Raw genomic sequence first — 16,265 nt, 5'->3', positions numbered from 1 at the left:
CATCCGACGTCCGTTCCCGTCTGTCTTTTTATCGTTACGCTACTAATAACGAGTTTTTCGATTCTCGTTTAGGTTGTATCGGCCAAAAACCGCTCGATCTAGTATTCGAATTTCGGGTTGTACAATGTTAAGCCTAAACTTCGAAAAATCATAACTTCCTCATACAAAGTCAGATTTGGGCGTTCTTTTTATGGACGCTCTTGGTTTAATGTATTCTATGACTTTCGTTTAGGTCTCTAAGGCCAAAACTCACTCTATCGTAAATTCACTGTTTACGCTTCCCGGTATTGTGCCGGTTCCGTCGCGAAACTTCGACGGGTCATAACTTTGTCGTTATAACTAGGATTTCGACGCTCTTTATTTGTACGGAAACCTTGTAACATATACTACAACTTGGTAAAGATTATTTATTCTAAATAATATTTTGCCAAAAAGTCATTTTCGACCCCTATTATCTCTAAATTGACTAGTCCGGATCTGCGGGCGTTACACGTGAGGACCTCTGGGGTTTGGCTAGACCGAAGGATGAAGAAGAACGAAGCAGCAAGCTGCTGTCGATTCTCAGCAGCTGGAGTCGTAAGGAGGTGAGCACCTCCGGTGTTCGAAAGGTCCGAAGAATAGGGAAGAGGCAACGAGAGCTGCCGTCAACCTCAGTGGGTGCAGAGAGGGTGTGAAAGTGAGGTGCGTGGGTTTTTTGTGGCTGCGGCTTCGATCGTTAGCAGGTAAATGAATGGGGACTGCTCCGACAACCTCCCCTATTCATCTTCTTCTTTTAAATTTTTTTTATTGTTCTTGACAAAAATTGATGAATGGAATGCATGTTTGGGGTTATTTTGACAGGAATCGATAGGGGAAATGGGTGTTTGGTTCATTGTTTAACAAGGGAAGAGGCGACATTGAATGAGTGGTTCTTGGCAGGAAGCGATATGAAGAAGGGAGAAGGGAGCAGTGAATCATCAAACAGGTAAATAGGTTTTTTTTTCTTCTTTTGTTTGTTTTGATAGAAATCAAAGAACTTAGGTGGGTGTTTTTGGGTTGCTTAATCGACTATAAGGAAGGAAGAGAGCTCGTCTCTTGATTTTTTGGTAAAGAGAAAATGGAGAAGGAAAGGAAGAAGGCAGAGATGATTGAGTATTATTTTTCATTTGCTTGAACAATCAATAGATGGAATGGCAGCAACAAACAAGTCCATGATGTTGGTACTATGCATTAGAATGCCTTGCTTGTTGTTTAGTGAAACTTGTAGCTATTTTGTTTTTTTTTTTAAAAATGAATGTTTTTATTTTTTACTTTTTGCAATTGCCCTCAACCCTATACTCAGTTACTCACTGATATAAAGGGGTTTTAAACTTGGTAAGAATAATTTTAGGGGTTTTAAACTTGGTTTGAATCCAAATTGGATTCAAAGATTTGTTTAGTGGGCAACAGGCAAGTTGGCTTTCTATTGGAATGGAATTACGAATTCCAATTATGTTGGAATGGAATCATAAATTCTAATTATGCTGGAATGGAGTATGAATAATTTTCTCACTGATTTATGCATGTTCTACAGTTCTTGTTTATTGGTTTTGGTGCAATTCACAAGTCTACATATTTTTCCAAAGAAATTTAGTTTTTTATTTTTCATTTGCTAATCTATTATTGGAATCTAAACTACAATTTTATTTTGTTTGCACAGAAGTTGATGCTTGAAGAACAGACCACAAAACTGAAAGTGATTATAAGCAATATTATTCTTTTAGAATGTATTGGTGTCGTTAGATTTCGATATTTTCTTTCCCGTTTTGAAAGTTTTTTTAGTTTTATTATTTAACAATAAATGTAATTCTTAACAATTGTTACCCGTATTCTATAAGAAATAATGTATTTTTTGTTTTTATTCGTCAATTGATTGTTCAAGAATTTGTAATTCTACAAGAAGTTTTTAAGGTAATGATCAAGAAATAGGTTTAAGAATATTTTTATTATTTATGGTTCAAGAATATTTTTATTTTTGAATATACCCATAAACATCTTCTGTCAGAATGTCTGAATTAAAAAAAATTATAATTTGAAAAATCAGATTTTTAAAATTAATAGAATCTAGGATCCCTAAAAAATACAATTTTTCTTTATTAAATCTATATTAAATGACCAAATTACCCTTGTAATTAATTAAGATGATATTTTTTAATTATATTTAATTCAATAATATATTAATCACTTTCTTAAAATAACTAAATTTGATTGACTGACATTTATGCATACAATAACGCAATAATTACTTTGAATAGAATAACCTAATATATATATATATATATATATATATATATATATATATATATATATATATATATATATATATATATATATATATATAGTATTGGAACTCAAGTCCTTACCTCTCCTTGACAGGTGAATGTATTTATACATAAAAGGTTTCCTAAATTTAAATATAGATTGAAGCCTATGCAATAATAAAATATTGCAATATAATAATAATAATAGTCGCTAATACATTAACTACATAAATATGTATAAATTATTGGTGTTTGGTATGGCTTGTTCAAGTATTTTTTAGTGTTTAAATATAATAAAAAAAATTAGTTGTTGACTTATTTTAACTTGCTTATTAGAGTTGGAAACGAGTTTATTTTATTTATCTATATTTATCCAGAGGCCACTAGTATAATTCTTTTTTCGTGTTTAACCGTCTCATATTAATTAAAATAACCATTTGTTTTTTTTTAATAAAAATGTTATCGGGCCATTAAGTTTGGCAAATAAAATCAAACAAATAATCTTAAAAATTGATGGTTAAACCAAATTCTTGACAATATATAATGCTTTTATATTTTTCTATTTATTTATTCAAAATTAAAAAAATTATTAATGACAATATTTTGTTGTTACTTTTGTATTTTTTTGAATAACTAATTTGTTCTCACAACTTTGTATAATTTGACTGGTTTGATTTTAATGAATTTTGCGAATGAATTTTGGTTTTTGAAAAACTAATTTTTTTGCAGGCGGAATTTTGTGGAAAAAACCTGGCCGAATAAATGAAACCAAACCAATCCCAGTAAAGATTTAATATTTTTAAGAGTAAATTATAAAAATTATCCATGTGTTTGTATGAAAGTTGCAATCTTAGACTAAATTATTGAAACCAATTTTTAGTTTGGTTTTTCAATATAAAAAAACAAATTCAAACCATTTTAAAACTAAAAAGAACCGAAATTGAATGACTTCTAAACTTGAAAAAAATAAAACTAAATCGTACAAACCGAAATTGAATAGTTTTTCGATCTCAAAAACCGAACATTGGGGTTTTGGCATTTGCATATATCAATACAAATGTATGTTTGTAGAGGACATAAAGTTATAAATATTGATATATATTAGCATTTTACTATAGAAATAAATCCAAAAAACAAAAAAATGACAGTGGTTGCGATGAGATTTTTTGATATCATTGGTGTTTTTTACAACAAAAGGGCAAAACCAGGATTTACATGTAATAATGATTGTGATAAGTCTTTTATTTAAAAATAAATGACCATTTTAATATAAATTAAAACTGAATTTTTAAAATAAAAAAGTAAAAAATATGTTACTTTTAATATTGTTAGCCTTATCTACATCGAGTCTTTGAAGGTTTTATTTATTTTTATTTTTTTTTTAAATATTATAAAACCATTTTAAAATATAAATTATTATGTATTATAAAAAAATATATATATATTTGGTACAAATCAGCCCGTAAAAAAACGACCACCCAAGTTTACATTAGTTACGCCAAATCTATCAAAACAACTGCAAGTCAAAAGTAAATGATTTCCTTTGATCGGATTTCAAATCTGAAAGTTCTTGAAATATTTGATCCACATTTAAACAGAAAGGTTTGTCCAGTTGGTGTGTTGAACAATGAACATTAGGCTTTGACAGAGTTTTTTAAACATGGGTAGCCCACTGGGTATTTGATATGGGCCATCCTAGTTAAAAATGGATTGGCTAACCATCTCAGTCTAGCCCATTTCTTCAAATTTACAGCTGTTTGGTAAAAAGACGAATACGAGTAGATGAGTTCATTTTTCTGTACTTGACAAAGTTCGTATTATATGTACTAGCCGTAGCCGTCGCCCGTGTCAAATGACGGGTGCGATGAACACTCCTAGAATTCATTATGAACATGTCAATGATCTTATTATATGCAAATTTCTGTTTAAGATTGAGAAAACCTCGGACTTGTAAGTGTTCAGATTCTAAAACCATAGAGCAATTACCTCTAAAAAAAACTCCAATTCTAATTCGACATAAACTATGTTTAGTTTTGTTTAATTTCTTTATATTAAAAACTACATATATACATTATTACAGTTGAATACTATTTAATTAAAAGTAGTTTCAAATAAAGCTATGTTTTTTTATTCAGATTTAGATGCCTTCCCATTGAGATAAATGTGGAGGATTTAATCATTAATAAACATTCAATTCAATTTTAATTCAATCATCATCTTAAATCGTTTGATTCTTCTCTCAACTTAATCATTAATAAACATTCAATTTGATCTTAATTCAATCATCATCCTAAATAGTTTGATTCTTCTCTCAATCATCTACTCCAACATGCTCCTTCATGATTCAACTTTACTCTTTTATGGTCTAATGATTACATGTAACATACAATAGATTCTAGATAATATTAACTCTTAATTAACAACCAAAAACATATAACACATAGGGAAATTAGAGATGATGCACATCTTTATCAATGTAGGGTCAAAGATAGTGAAATGTTAGCAATTTGGTTAAAGTTTCAAACTTATTTTACAAGATTTTTTGCTAGTAAAGATTAAATGGATAATGATTAAGATCAGATAAATTACAGATTTCATTCCATATCAAAATGGTATGGAATGAAAATCGATCATTATTAATAATTGAATCACATATCCGGGAATGACCCATTCCAATTTCCATCCCACAAAACTACATCATTTTGGTGATTTATGTCGCTTAAATTCTAGAAATTCTACACTTACTTGATGAAATATGAATGATTCCCTACAGATGGATACATCTAGACCTTATACTCCTTAAGTCCAACAACGAAAAAAGTTAGTCTACTGATCTATGTGGCATACTTGTGTAAACAATGTTGATCTAATTACTTGAAACAATAATCTTCTGTATGTGATGGTGTCTTTTTTTGTACAACACCAAAAGAAAAGTCAGATACTTGTGTTATTACATAAGTAAACAATCAACAAAGTAATTGAAATAAAATGAACTAAATTCAGATATATTTAATATATAAGAATCAATTTACAGAAAACATACTTGTTTGATGATTACACAGAAATATAATCACGAAAATGTAGAGATTGAGGTCTGCCTTGCAGTGTCCTAAGACAAAAATTTCCCTGGTAGGGATCTGTCAAGAGGATACAACAACCAACCAAGATCTTCTCTTGATTCTGACGAAATTCACTATGTTCCCTTCATTGCATGAGGAATACGAATTTATATGAGGAATATTTGTTAGGGTGCAAAGTCATGCTTGGATGTAATGTTTTAGGCTTTCCTCTTTGTATGTGTAAATGGGTTGAGTCTTTTCCTATAAATAGGAAGTGAGTGACTCCCATTATGTAAGAGTCCATTTTGGAGTGTTAGACTAGAGAGAGAAATTATATACAAACCCATTTGTATAATCTTTCTAGATCTAATAAGAGCTTACAAAGATTTATTTACTCCTTGTGTTCTTGAATTTGTATGATGAATTACTAGATCTTTCTAATTCCGCACATGCCATCAGAATCAACACCACTACAATTGGTATCAGAGCGGGTGTTCTTGATTTCATCAAGAATTGATCCTTGATGGTGATCTTGATTTGGTGATTCTTCATGTTCTTATGGATCTTCGTGATTAGAGAGTGTTGTGTGTTCTAGAAGTCGAATTTTTCCTTGATTTGATCCATAATTCGACTTTCTCTCTCTAGAATACTTGTTTGTGTTACTTTCTCTCTCTAGAAAACCCATTCAAAATCACTTTCTCTCTCTAGAATTCTTCAAGTTTTTGTGATCATGGTGAATTTGCCTTACAATTCTTGGATTATGATCATTGAAGGTATCAAATACAAAGTCAATAAAGATCAATATTATGGGTTTGTGTTAAACAAGAAGATATATTGGGGAACTATGGTTTCTTATGGAGGATTGAAGGATGATCATGGAAGCTTGATATTTCAACCGCTTTGTGAGATCAAATGGTTGGCTGATATTACATGTTCCATAATATCACGTAGTAGTGATAAGAGAGGAGAAGAAAAATATTTGTTCGATAAGAAATATGTTTCTCTTATTGAAGACCCAAATGATCTTCGTGCTCTTAAGGTAGTTGAAGTTCTTGACAATGGAGTTCAATGTGATGTTCTTGATGTTCAAGAAAAAGGAGTTCAAGTTGATTCTCAAGATGAAAAAGTTTTTTGCTCAATTGGAGTTCAAACCGATGATATTTTGTGTTCCTGTGATTCGTTTGAAGGAATGATTCCTTATCGGAAGCCGGTGGTTCAAGAAATTCACAAATATCAAACTCCAAAAGATTTGATTCAAACTCAAAATGTTCATGTTGTTGAAAGTGGGTTTGTTCATGAAGTCAAGTCTTCAAGATGCAAAAAGATGATAAAGAAAAAGAAAAAGAAGATGAATCGGAAGAATAAGCGGGTTTACTCACAAAAATCGTCAAATGTTGTGAAGCCGAAATCCGTGAAACAAATTTGGGTTCCAAAGCAACAATCTCCAAAGGTTGAATTGAATTTGAAGTCCAAACCCAAATGTGTTGGTGGTTCTTTTGAAGATGTCCTTGGATCGTTGAAGAACACGAAGAACACGAAGAACGAGTTGTACATCTCGCATGGTGGGTGGTACAATGTTCGATTTGGAGATTTTCTCATTCCTACAAAAGAACCAAGATCTTCCAAATTTGATTCGTTCGTTGAAAATGGATCTCGATTCGTCAAAAAGGTATCTCAAATTCTCAAATGGATTCCAAAACGTCCATGATTTCGATTCGTGTTTTTCGTTTTTCAATTTTGATCAATTTGCCTCATTGGATCTAATCCGTTTCAAATCCCTTTGTTTGATCCAATTATTTTTGTTTAGATCAAAACATAATTCAAACTCATTTGTTTCTATTTCGAAATTACTGTTCATTGATTCAAGCCCAACTAAACATATTGAATCTGTTACTGTTCATCAATCCACTTTAGTGAGCCCAAATTCAATCACAGCTTAGAGAAGTCTTTGATTTAGTCACACGCTTTCAAATGATCGATATCTATGATGTTCTTCATCTTTCACTCTTCGTCTGTACATTCCGATCTATAAAAGTCATTCGTTGATTTTGTTTCGGTTTCTACTAATCACTTCTATGAATCAATGAATATTGGTTATGATTCTAAAGTTGTGAATCGATATTTTCCTTTATATCGATGATGATCACGTTATGATTTTGAAACCGGAAACTGATTTTTAGATCTTATTAATCTTGGACAAGAAAGTGATGAACAAGTGATGAAGAATTGTTCGAATAGCTTACTTGATCTGAAAATCAGTGATAGAGTCGTGAATTTGGTGTTTCTTGTCCTTTGATTTTGAAAAGTCAAACACAACAGAAAGTCAAAGTCGAAATTTATGGGTTAATTCAATGAATTAGATGTCAAAATCAGTTGATACAAGTTTAACAGAGGCTATGAATGTTGAATTCTTACTCAATTTGGAATTTAATTTCGAAATTAGTTGGGTTCATAAACGTGATGTTGAACACGGTGCGTTGTTCATGTTCGCATCTTGAAAGCGATTGCGAAATCGATGTTTGAAGTTTAGATTTTGGAATGAATTCGCTTTTGGATGACGAGTTGGAATGATCGAGATTGAAAAAAAACTGATTCAGAAAACTCAATTTTGGGATTCGCTTTTGGTAAAAGTTGCGAAATCGATTTTGAGTTTGATTTACTGGAAACTGGATTTGGAAGTTGATGTTTGGAGTCGATTTCTTGCCTGGATGTTGATGTGAGGTTCTTTGATGATATCGATTTGAGTTGTTGTGGTTAATAGATGATTCGCATCTACAGGGAAGCAACAATTATGAATGTTTAATTGAAGGATTGGAGTCGATATTGGAACGGGATATATGGGAGCAGTTAGCATATAAACAATGTTCGCATATTGATCTTGTTTGGGTTCGCATCTGCAATGTTGGTTCAGTTCGCATTTGGAGTCAAAATGCGAAGTCATCTCATTTATGATTCGCATTTGGTGTGAATGCAGTTTGCATTTGGTGTTTAGATCGTAGGTTTTTGAGAATCATCGAGAAAATGTGCGAAGGGTCAAAATGCGAAATCAAAAAGTAAGGAACGATGCAAAATCTTTTACAGTTAAATGAGTGGGGAAGAAAGCAAAAAGTTTCAGATTTAACCCCTTATATTTTTGCGAAATGCCACAAGTAGTCCAACTTCGCATGATTGGAGAACAAAAGGGAAAAAGATTCGAAAACAGTCCCTGGAGTTTCGCATTTTTGGAAATAAATACCCAACTTCACAAATAGCAATAAAAGCTGAGAAATTACAACATTTTCAGTTCTGGTCCTTGCAGTTTGTGCGAATTAACGCTTTATGCCCGGTTTCGCAAATGGGCTAGAGTTTCGCATATTTGACTGTTTTTGGAGCAACGGGTCCCTGCAAGTTTCAGAAAATGACAATATCTACCCGGATTTTGAAAAATCTTGCAACTTTCACCCAAAAAGTCAAAAATTTTCATAAATTGGAAATTTTTGTGACTTTTTCGTGATTGTTTTTCCGTGTAAGATTTTTGGTGATTCATTTTTGGTACACATCAAGGGGGAGTATCGTGAAGACTATTCCTCGGGCGCTTCTCATCCTTAGTGGGTTTTATAATCATTTTTTGATTATAAAAAAGGGGAGAATGATGGGTATTCGAAGCTTCTCGGGTTTGTCGAATATTCATTTGCGGATTTGAAGACCAGTGTTACTTCGAGGGGGAGTTTGGTCTTGATCGCGCTAGCTCGTTGGAGATTGAAGTTGGACATCCAATCCTAACTTTGAGGGGGAGAATGTTAGGGTGCAAAGTCATGCTTGGATGTAATGTTTTAGGCTTTCCTCTTTGTATGTGTAAATGGGTTGAGTGTTTTCCTATAAATAGGAAGTGAGTGACTCCCATTATGTAAGAGTCCATTTTGGAGTGTTAGACTAGAGAGAGAAATTATATACAAACCCATTTGTATAATCTTTCTAGATCTAATAAGAGCTTACAAAGATTTATTTACTCCTTGTGTTCTTGAATTTGTATGATGAATTACTAGATCTTTCTAATTCCGCACATGTCATCAGAATCAACACCACTACAATATTTGAATGGTTTTTCTGAACCCGAAATCTGTTCTTTGGTGATCTATTTCTAAGTATAGAGTGATAGGTTTTCCCTCCAAAAACTGCTAACCGATAATAACTGTTAAAACAGTTAAAACGAATTTAACAGGTTTTTTTAATAAATAATAAAAGTCAAAATCGGAATTAATATATATATATAAAATAATGTAACTAGTCAATGAGACCCCAAGAGCCCCAAGGCCCAAGGTCTTCTCTTGATTCTGACGAAATTCACTATGTTCCCTTCATTGCATGAGGAATACGAATTTATATAAGTAATATTTGAATGGTTTTTTCTGAACCCGAAATCTGTTCTTTGGTGATCTATTTATAAGTATAGAGTGACAGGTTTTTCCTCCAAAAACTGCTAATCGATAATAACTGTCAAAACAGTTAAAACGAATTTAACAGATTTTTTTAAAAAATAATAAAAGTCAAAATCGGAATTAATATATATAAAATAATGTAACTAGTCAATGAGACCCCAAGAGCCCCAAGGTCCAAGGCCAATCTTTTGACCATTATATATATATATATATATATATATATATATATATATATATATATATATATATATATATATATATATTAATCTAACCATTTTGACTAGCCCAATCACCAAATCCAACCCAATCCCTCTAGTCCAAACCTTTGATCTAATTAGTAAACAACTAGTAGGAGGCTTTTTAAGGGAGTATAAAGTTCCTCTTTCTTCCAATGTGGGACAAGTCCCATAGAGAGAATTTTCCATGTAACAAAGTTCCAACAATACCCCTCATTTTCTATTCAAACTCCAAGAATACCCCACATTTGAATAGAAAATAAGTGAACTTTGATATTCAAATAAGGGAAGTAAGATATGACATGCATCTGAATAGGTGTTGTAAAACTTGAACCTTTCATAGTGAGTACTACTTGGATCTACTTTGTGGGTAGTGAACTAGATTCTTGAACTAACCACTTTTTATAGTAGAATAAAAAACAAGAAGTATCACACATATCATAGCTAAGCATAGATCATTTCTTACTGTTGTGTTCATTTTGGTCGTGAACAATCCTTTCTTCATGAGACTTTTAGAGAGCTTAGCCATATTAGCTCCCAAAAATGCGACCTCACATCCATCTCACATAGGTAATGCTAATCTGGAACAATCCGTACTATTCCACTATAAAAGCTATCAACATTATTAAGAATAAAGAATTCATCCCTATATCATCAACGGAAAAACACAAAATAAATATCATAGGAGTGAGCATACCTTTGTGTTAGTGCTTCTTTGAGTCTTCCCCAAACTACTTTTCCTATTGAACCTAGACCATGGGATCGCCAGTGTTGCTAGGTTAGGTTTCCGCCAGGTGGTGACTCATTGTGTTGGCTTTAAGCCCATTCCCCTCGATGTGAAAAGAACTTGCTCTCTACTAAGGCCTTTTGTCAAGGGATCAACTATATTTTCCTTTGACTTTATGTAACTAATGGAAATGATTCCATTCTTCAACAAGTCTCTTATGGTAATATGTATGTGCCTAATGTGTCTTGACTTGCCATTGTATATATGACTTTGTGCTCTAGTAAGAGCAGCCATACTATCACAATGTATGCCAATGGCAGTAACAGGTTGAGGCCACAGAGGAATACCTTCTAGGAAGCTTTTAAGCCATTCAACTTCTTCAGCAGCTTTGTCTAAAGCAACAAACTCTGCTTCCATTGTAGAACGAGTGTTCACAGTTTGCTAAGATGATTTCCAAGAGATAGCAGCTCTATCAAGAGTGAAAACATATCCACTTGTGGATTTTGCCTCTGAAGTATTGGAAATCCAATTTGCATCACAATACCCTTCAAAAACAGGAGGATATTTCATGTAATGCAGTCCATAATTCATTGTATGCTTTAAATATCTAAGCACTCTCACTAATGCATACCAATGATCTTTCCCAGGATTGTGGGAGTAACGACTCAATCTACTTACACTATAAGCCAAGTCCGGTCTAGTACAATTCATAATATACATTAAGCTACCAAGAACTTGAGTATATTCTAATTGAGCTACACTATCACCTTTATTCTTCTTAAGATGACTTGAAGGATCAAAAGGGGTGACTACCGGCTTGTCATCATAGTGTCCAAACTTCTTAAGTACACTTTCAATATAATGGGACTGAGTAAGAGTATAACCATCTGATCTTCTTTGAACTCTTACACCAAGGATCACATCTACTACTCCCAAGTCTTTCATGGAAAGGAAGGAGTGTAGCATTTTCTTGGTTTGATTGATCACATCCAAATGAGTACCCATTATAAGCATATCATCCACATACAAGCATATGATGACACAAACATTCTTGTATTGTTTGACATAAACACATTTATCACATTCATTAATTCTAAATCCATTAGAGAGTAATGTGTTGTCAAACTTCTCATGCCATTGCTTTGGAGCCTGTTTTAGTCCATAAAGTGATCTAACTAACCTACAAACTTTGTTTTCTTGACCCTTAACCACAAACCCTTCAGGTTGGTTCATATATATCTCTTCATCTAGTTCACCGTACAAGAAGGCAGTTTTCACATCCATTTGGTGTATTTCCAAATTGTGAATGGCTGCAATTGCTACTAATGTGCGAATTGATGTAATTCTTGTAATAGGTGAATAGGTGTCAAAGAAGTCTTGACCCTCTTTTTGACGATACCCGTTAGCTACTAAATGAGCTTTGTACTTCTCAATGGTACCATCAGGTCTAAACTTCTTCTTGAATATCCATTTGTGCCCAATTGGTTTTTGCCCGGGTGGCAAATCTACCAATTTCCAAGTGTTATTCTGCACAATGGAATCAATCTCACTTTTGATTGCCTCTTTCCAAAAGAGAGCTTCAGACGAATCCATAGCATCCTTGTAGGTTTGTGGTTCCTTATTCACTACATAGGTCATGTAATCAGGTCCAAAATCTTTGGCTATTTTGCCCCGTTTGCTTCTTCTGGGTTCTAAGTTCTCTTCTTGATCCTTAGAAGAACTCTATTCATTTGATTGTAAACTTTTGTCTGGAATGGTATCATTTAGTCCATCATCTAGAGGTCTTTTCCTAGAGCAGGTAACCTCTTTCCCTTTATCCTTAAAAGGAAAAATATTTTCAAAGAATTCAGCCTCTGCTGATTCCATGATGGTTTGGTTATGGATATCATCAACATGTGATTTAAACACAAGAAACCTATAGGCCGCACTATTCATGGCAGGGCCAAGATAGATGCAATCTATGGTTTTTGGTCCAAGTTTAGTCATCTTAGGAAGAGGTAATTGTACCTTAGCAAGGCAACCCCACACTTTCATCCTTTTATAAGAGGGTAACCTCCCTTTCCACCGATGATAGGGTGATTTATCACTCTTTTTATGAGGAATTCTATTAAGTATTGAATTTGCTGCAAGACATGCTTCTCCCCACAGATTATGTGGTGCTACACAAGTAATTAACATTGAATTAATCATGTTTTTCAATGTTCTATTCTTTCTTTCTGCCACTCCATTTTGTCGAGGAGTATATGGAGCAGTTGTTTGATGTATGATACCATTTAAAGAACAAAATTCAGCAAAGTCTTTGGGTACATATTCTCCTCCTCGATCAGACCTTAGAATTTTGATCTTTTTGTCAAGTTGATTTTCAACTTCAGCCTTGTAATTCTTAAAATAATTCAAGGCTTCATCTTTGGTATTTAATAAATAAATATAACAATACTTGCTGCAATCATCAATAAAAGATATATAATAATTCTTTCCTCCTCTTGTAGGTGTTGCTCTAAAATCACATAAATCATAGTGGATTAAGCCAAGTATTTCATTAGATTTTTCAACTGATTTATGAGGATGTTGTGAAAATTTTGATTCTACACAAACCTCACATTTTATGTGTTTATCTAATGAACATTTTGGTAACATGCCAAGTTTTGCCATCCTTTGAATAGAACGAAAATTGACATGTCCCAAATGAGAATGCCACAAAATTGAAGGATCATGCATATACATAGAAGAGGGGATAGTAGTGCCCATTATTGCATTAGCATTAACATTGGTTACATCATTGTTTGGTGTTTCAACACCATAGTACAAAGGTAAGACACTCACTTTGAAGAGACCCTCACTAAGGCATCCCTTTCCAACATACACCCCACCCTTGGTGAGAACAAACTTATCAGACTCAAATACAAGTTTGAAACCTTTGTTACTAAGAATAGGACCATAAATCAAATTCTTAGTAATTTCAGGAACATGCAAAACATCACTTAAAATGAGTTCTTTTTCAGAAGTCAGTTGTAGCTTCACTTTTCCCTTTCCTTCAACTTTTGCAGTAGATCCATTCCCCATAAACATTGGTTCAGAATCCGAGACTTTCTGGTATGTAGAAAACATGGTTCGGGAGTTGCAAATGTGCCTCGTGGCTCCAGTATCAATCCACCAATCCACACAATTGCTAACCATGTTGGATTGAATCACAGCAACAAACTGATTTGGTGATTCAACCATGTTGGCTTGACCAGAATTTCCTCCACCAGAATTGCCACCATTTTTTCCATTGTTCCCTCCATTATTTCCTCCATTGTTTCCTCCTTGACCCCTCTTGAATCTGCAATCTTTGGCCTTGTGTCAAATTTTGCCACAAACATAGCATGGACCAGAATTCGTCTTGAAATTCTTCTTGTTAGGGCCATGATTTTTGCCATCTTTGGAAGAGTTTTTGGAGCCTTGCTTCCCTTTCTTGTTGTTGTGCTTTGTCCTTGAAGTACTTGCTTCTCGAACAAAGTTTGCACTTGGTTCCAAGGAATTTGCATCTGCCTTCTCATTCAATCTGTTATCTTCTTCCACACGAATTCTCAACACAAGTTGCTCAAAACTCATGTCATCAGTTAAGTGCTTAAGATATAATTTGAAATTCTTCCAAGAAGGAGGAAGTTTTTCAATGATTGAACCGACAAGAAAGTTAGAGTTTATACCCATACCTTCAACTTCAAGATCATGTGCAATGACTTGAATTTCCTCCACTTGTTTGAGGACAGATTTAGTATCCACCATCTTGAAATTCATGAACTTTCCAATCACAAATTTCTTGGAACATGCCACTTCTGTTTTGTATTTCTTTTCCAATGATTCCCATATCTCTCTTGCAATACTCATGGTAGAGTAGATATCATAGAGAGAATCATCCAGGGAATTCAAAATATAATTTCTGCAATTATATTCATTTGTGTTCCAAGTTTCCACTGCCCTTTGATGTTCTGCCAATTGGGCTTCACTGGGTGGTGTTGTTCCTTCTGCAGTGGTTATACCAATAGGAGGAGAGGGACAATCATCAGTGAGAACATTGGAAACATGAAGAGTTGTTAGATAAAACAACATCTTCTGTTGCCATCTCTGGAAATCTGAGCCTTTGAATTTCTCAGGCTTTTCCACATGTGTTTTGATGATGGAATTTTGATCAATTCTTCAGTCTTTGATTTCTGTCTTAGATTGTTATTACAGAAGTATACAATCAACAAAGTAATTGAAATAAAATGAACTAAATTCAGATATATTTAATATATAAGAATCAATTTACAGAAAACATACTTGTTTGATGATTACACAGAAATATAATCACGAAAATGTAGAGATTGAGGCCTGCCTTGCAGTGTCTTAAGACAAAAATTTCCCTGGTAGGGATCTGTCAAGAGGATACAACAACCAACCAAGATCTTCTCTTGATTTTGACGAAATTCATTATGTTCCCTTCATTGCATGAGGAATACGAATTTATATGAGGAATATTTGAATGGTTTTTCTGAACCCGAAATCTGTTCTTTGGTGATCTATTTATAGGTATAGAGTGACAGGTTTTCCCTCCAAAAACTGCTAACCGAAAATAACTGTCAAAACAGTTAAAACGAATTTAACAGATTTTTTTAATAAATAATAAAAGTCAATTGAAATTAATATATATAAAATAATGTAACTAGTCAATGAGAAATCAGAATTAATATATATAAAATAATGTAACTAGTTAATGAGACCCCAAGAGCCCCAATCTTTTGACCATTATATATATATATATATATATATATATATATATATATATATATATATATATATATATATATATATATATATTAATCTAACAATTTTGACTAGCCCAATCACCAAATCCAACCCAATCCCTCTAGTCCAAGCCTTTGATCTAATTAGTAAACAACTAGTAGGAGGTTTTTTAAGGGAGTATAAAGTTCCTCTTTCTTCCAATGTAGGACAAGTCCCATAGAGAGAATTTTCCATTTAACAAAGTTGCAACAATACCCCACATTTTCTATTCAAACTCCAAGAACTTGGACTTAAAGACTAGGGGCATTGGGGATAAATGGACATAAATTCCAGGGGGTAGGGGCTATTGAAGTCCTACTAATTTTTTCATCCAACCACATTAGACTTAGCCACCTATACACAACAACTTCTGGTAAGAAGAAAAAACCAAAAATAAAACTTCTCAACGCTAAATGGGAAAAAAAATGGAATAACATTTATGGGGGTATTTTCGATACTTCCAAGCCAAAAGGATAAACACAAAGAATGAGGTAACAATCATTTTAATTCAAAAAATATATATCAGAATAAGCCATTATTGTACATTAAAAAAACATTTCAAAACTATAAGTAAAATATTTATTGAATGAAAAATTAAAATGAAATTGCTAGCAAGGAAGGAAGGTGCACATATTAGCTTTCGATGCTATTACGGGGCAAGAATCATGGAATTCACTATTAATCTTTCCCAATCAAATTAAGAGCATCATTAATAAAATTAAAAGTCCAAACCTTAACAT

Source organism: Lactuca serriola, chromosome 1, assembly GCF_051521515.1.
Source record: "Lactuca serriola cultivar US96UC23 chromosome 1, Lser_US96UC23_V15, whole genome shotgun sequence".
Classification (NCBI taxonomy): Eukaryota; Viridiplantae; Streptophyta; class Magnoliopsida; order Asterales; family Asteraceae; genus Lactuca; species Lactuca serriola.
Note: the sequence above shows the minus strand (reverse complement) of the source record.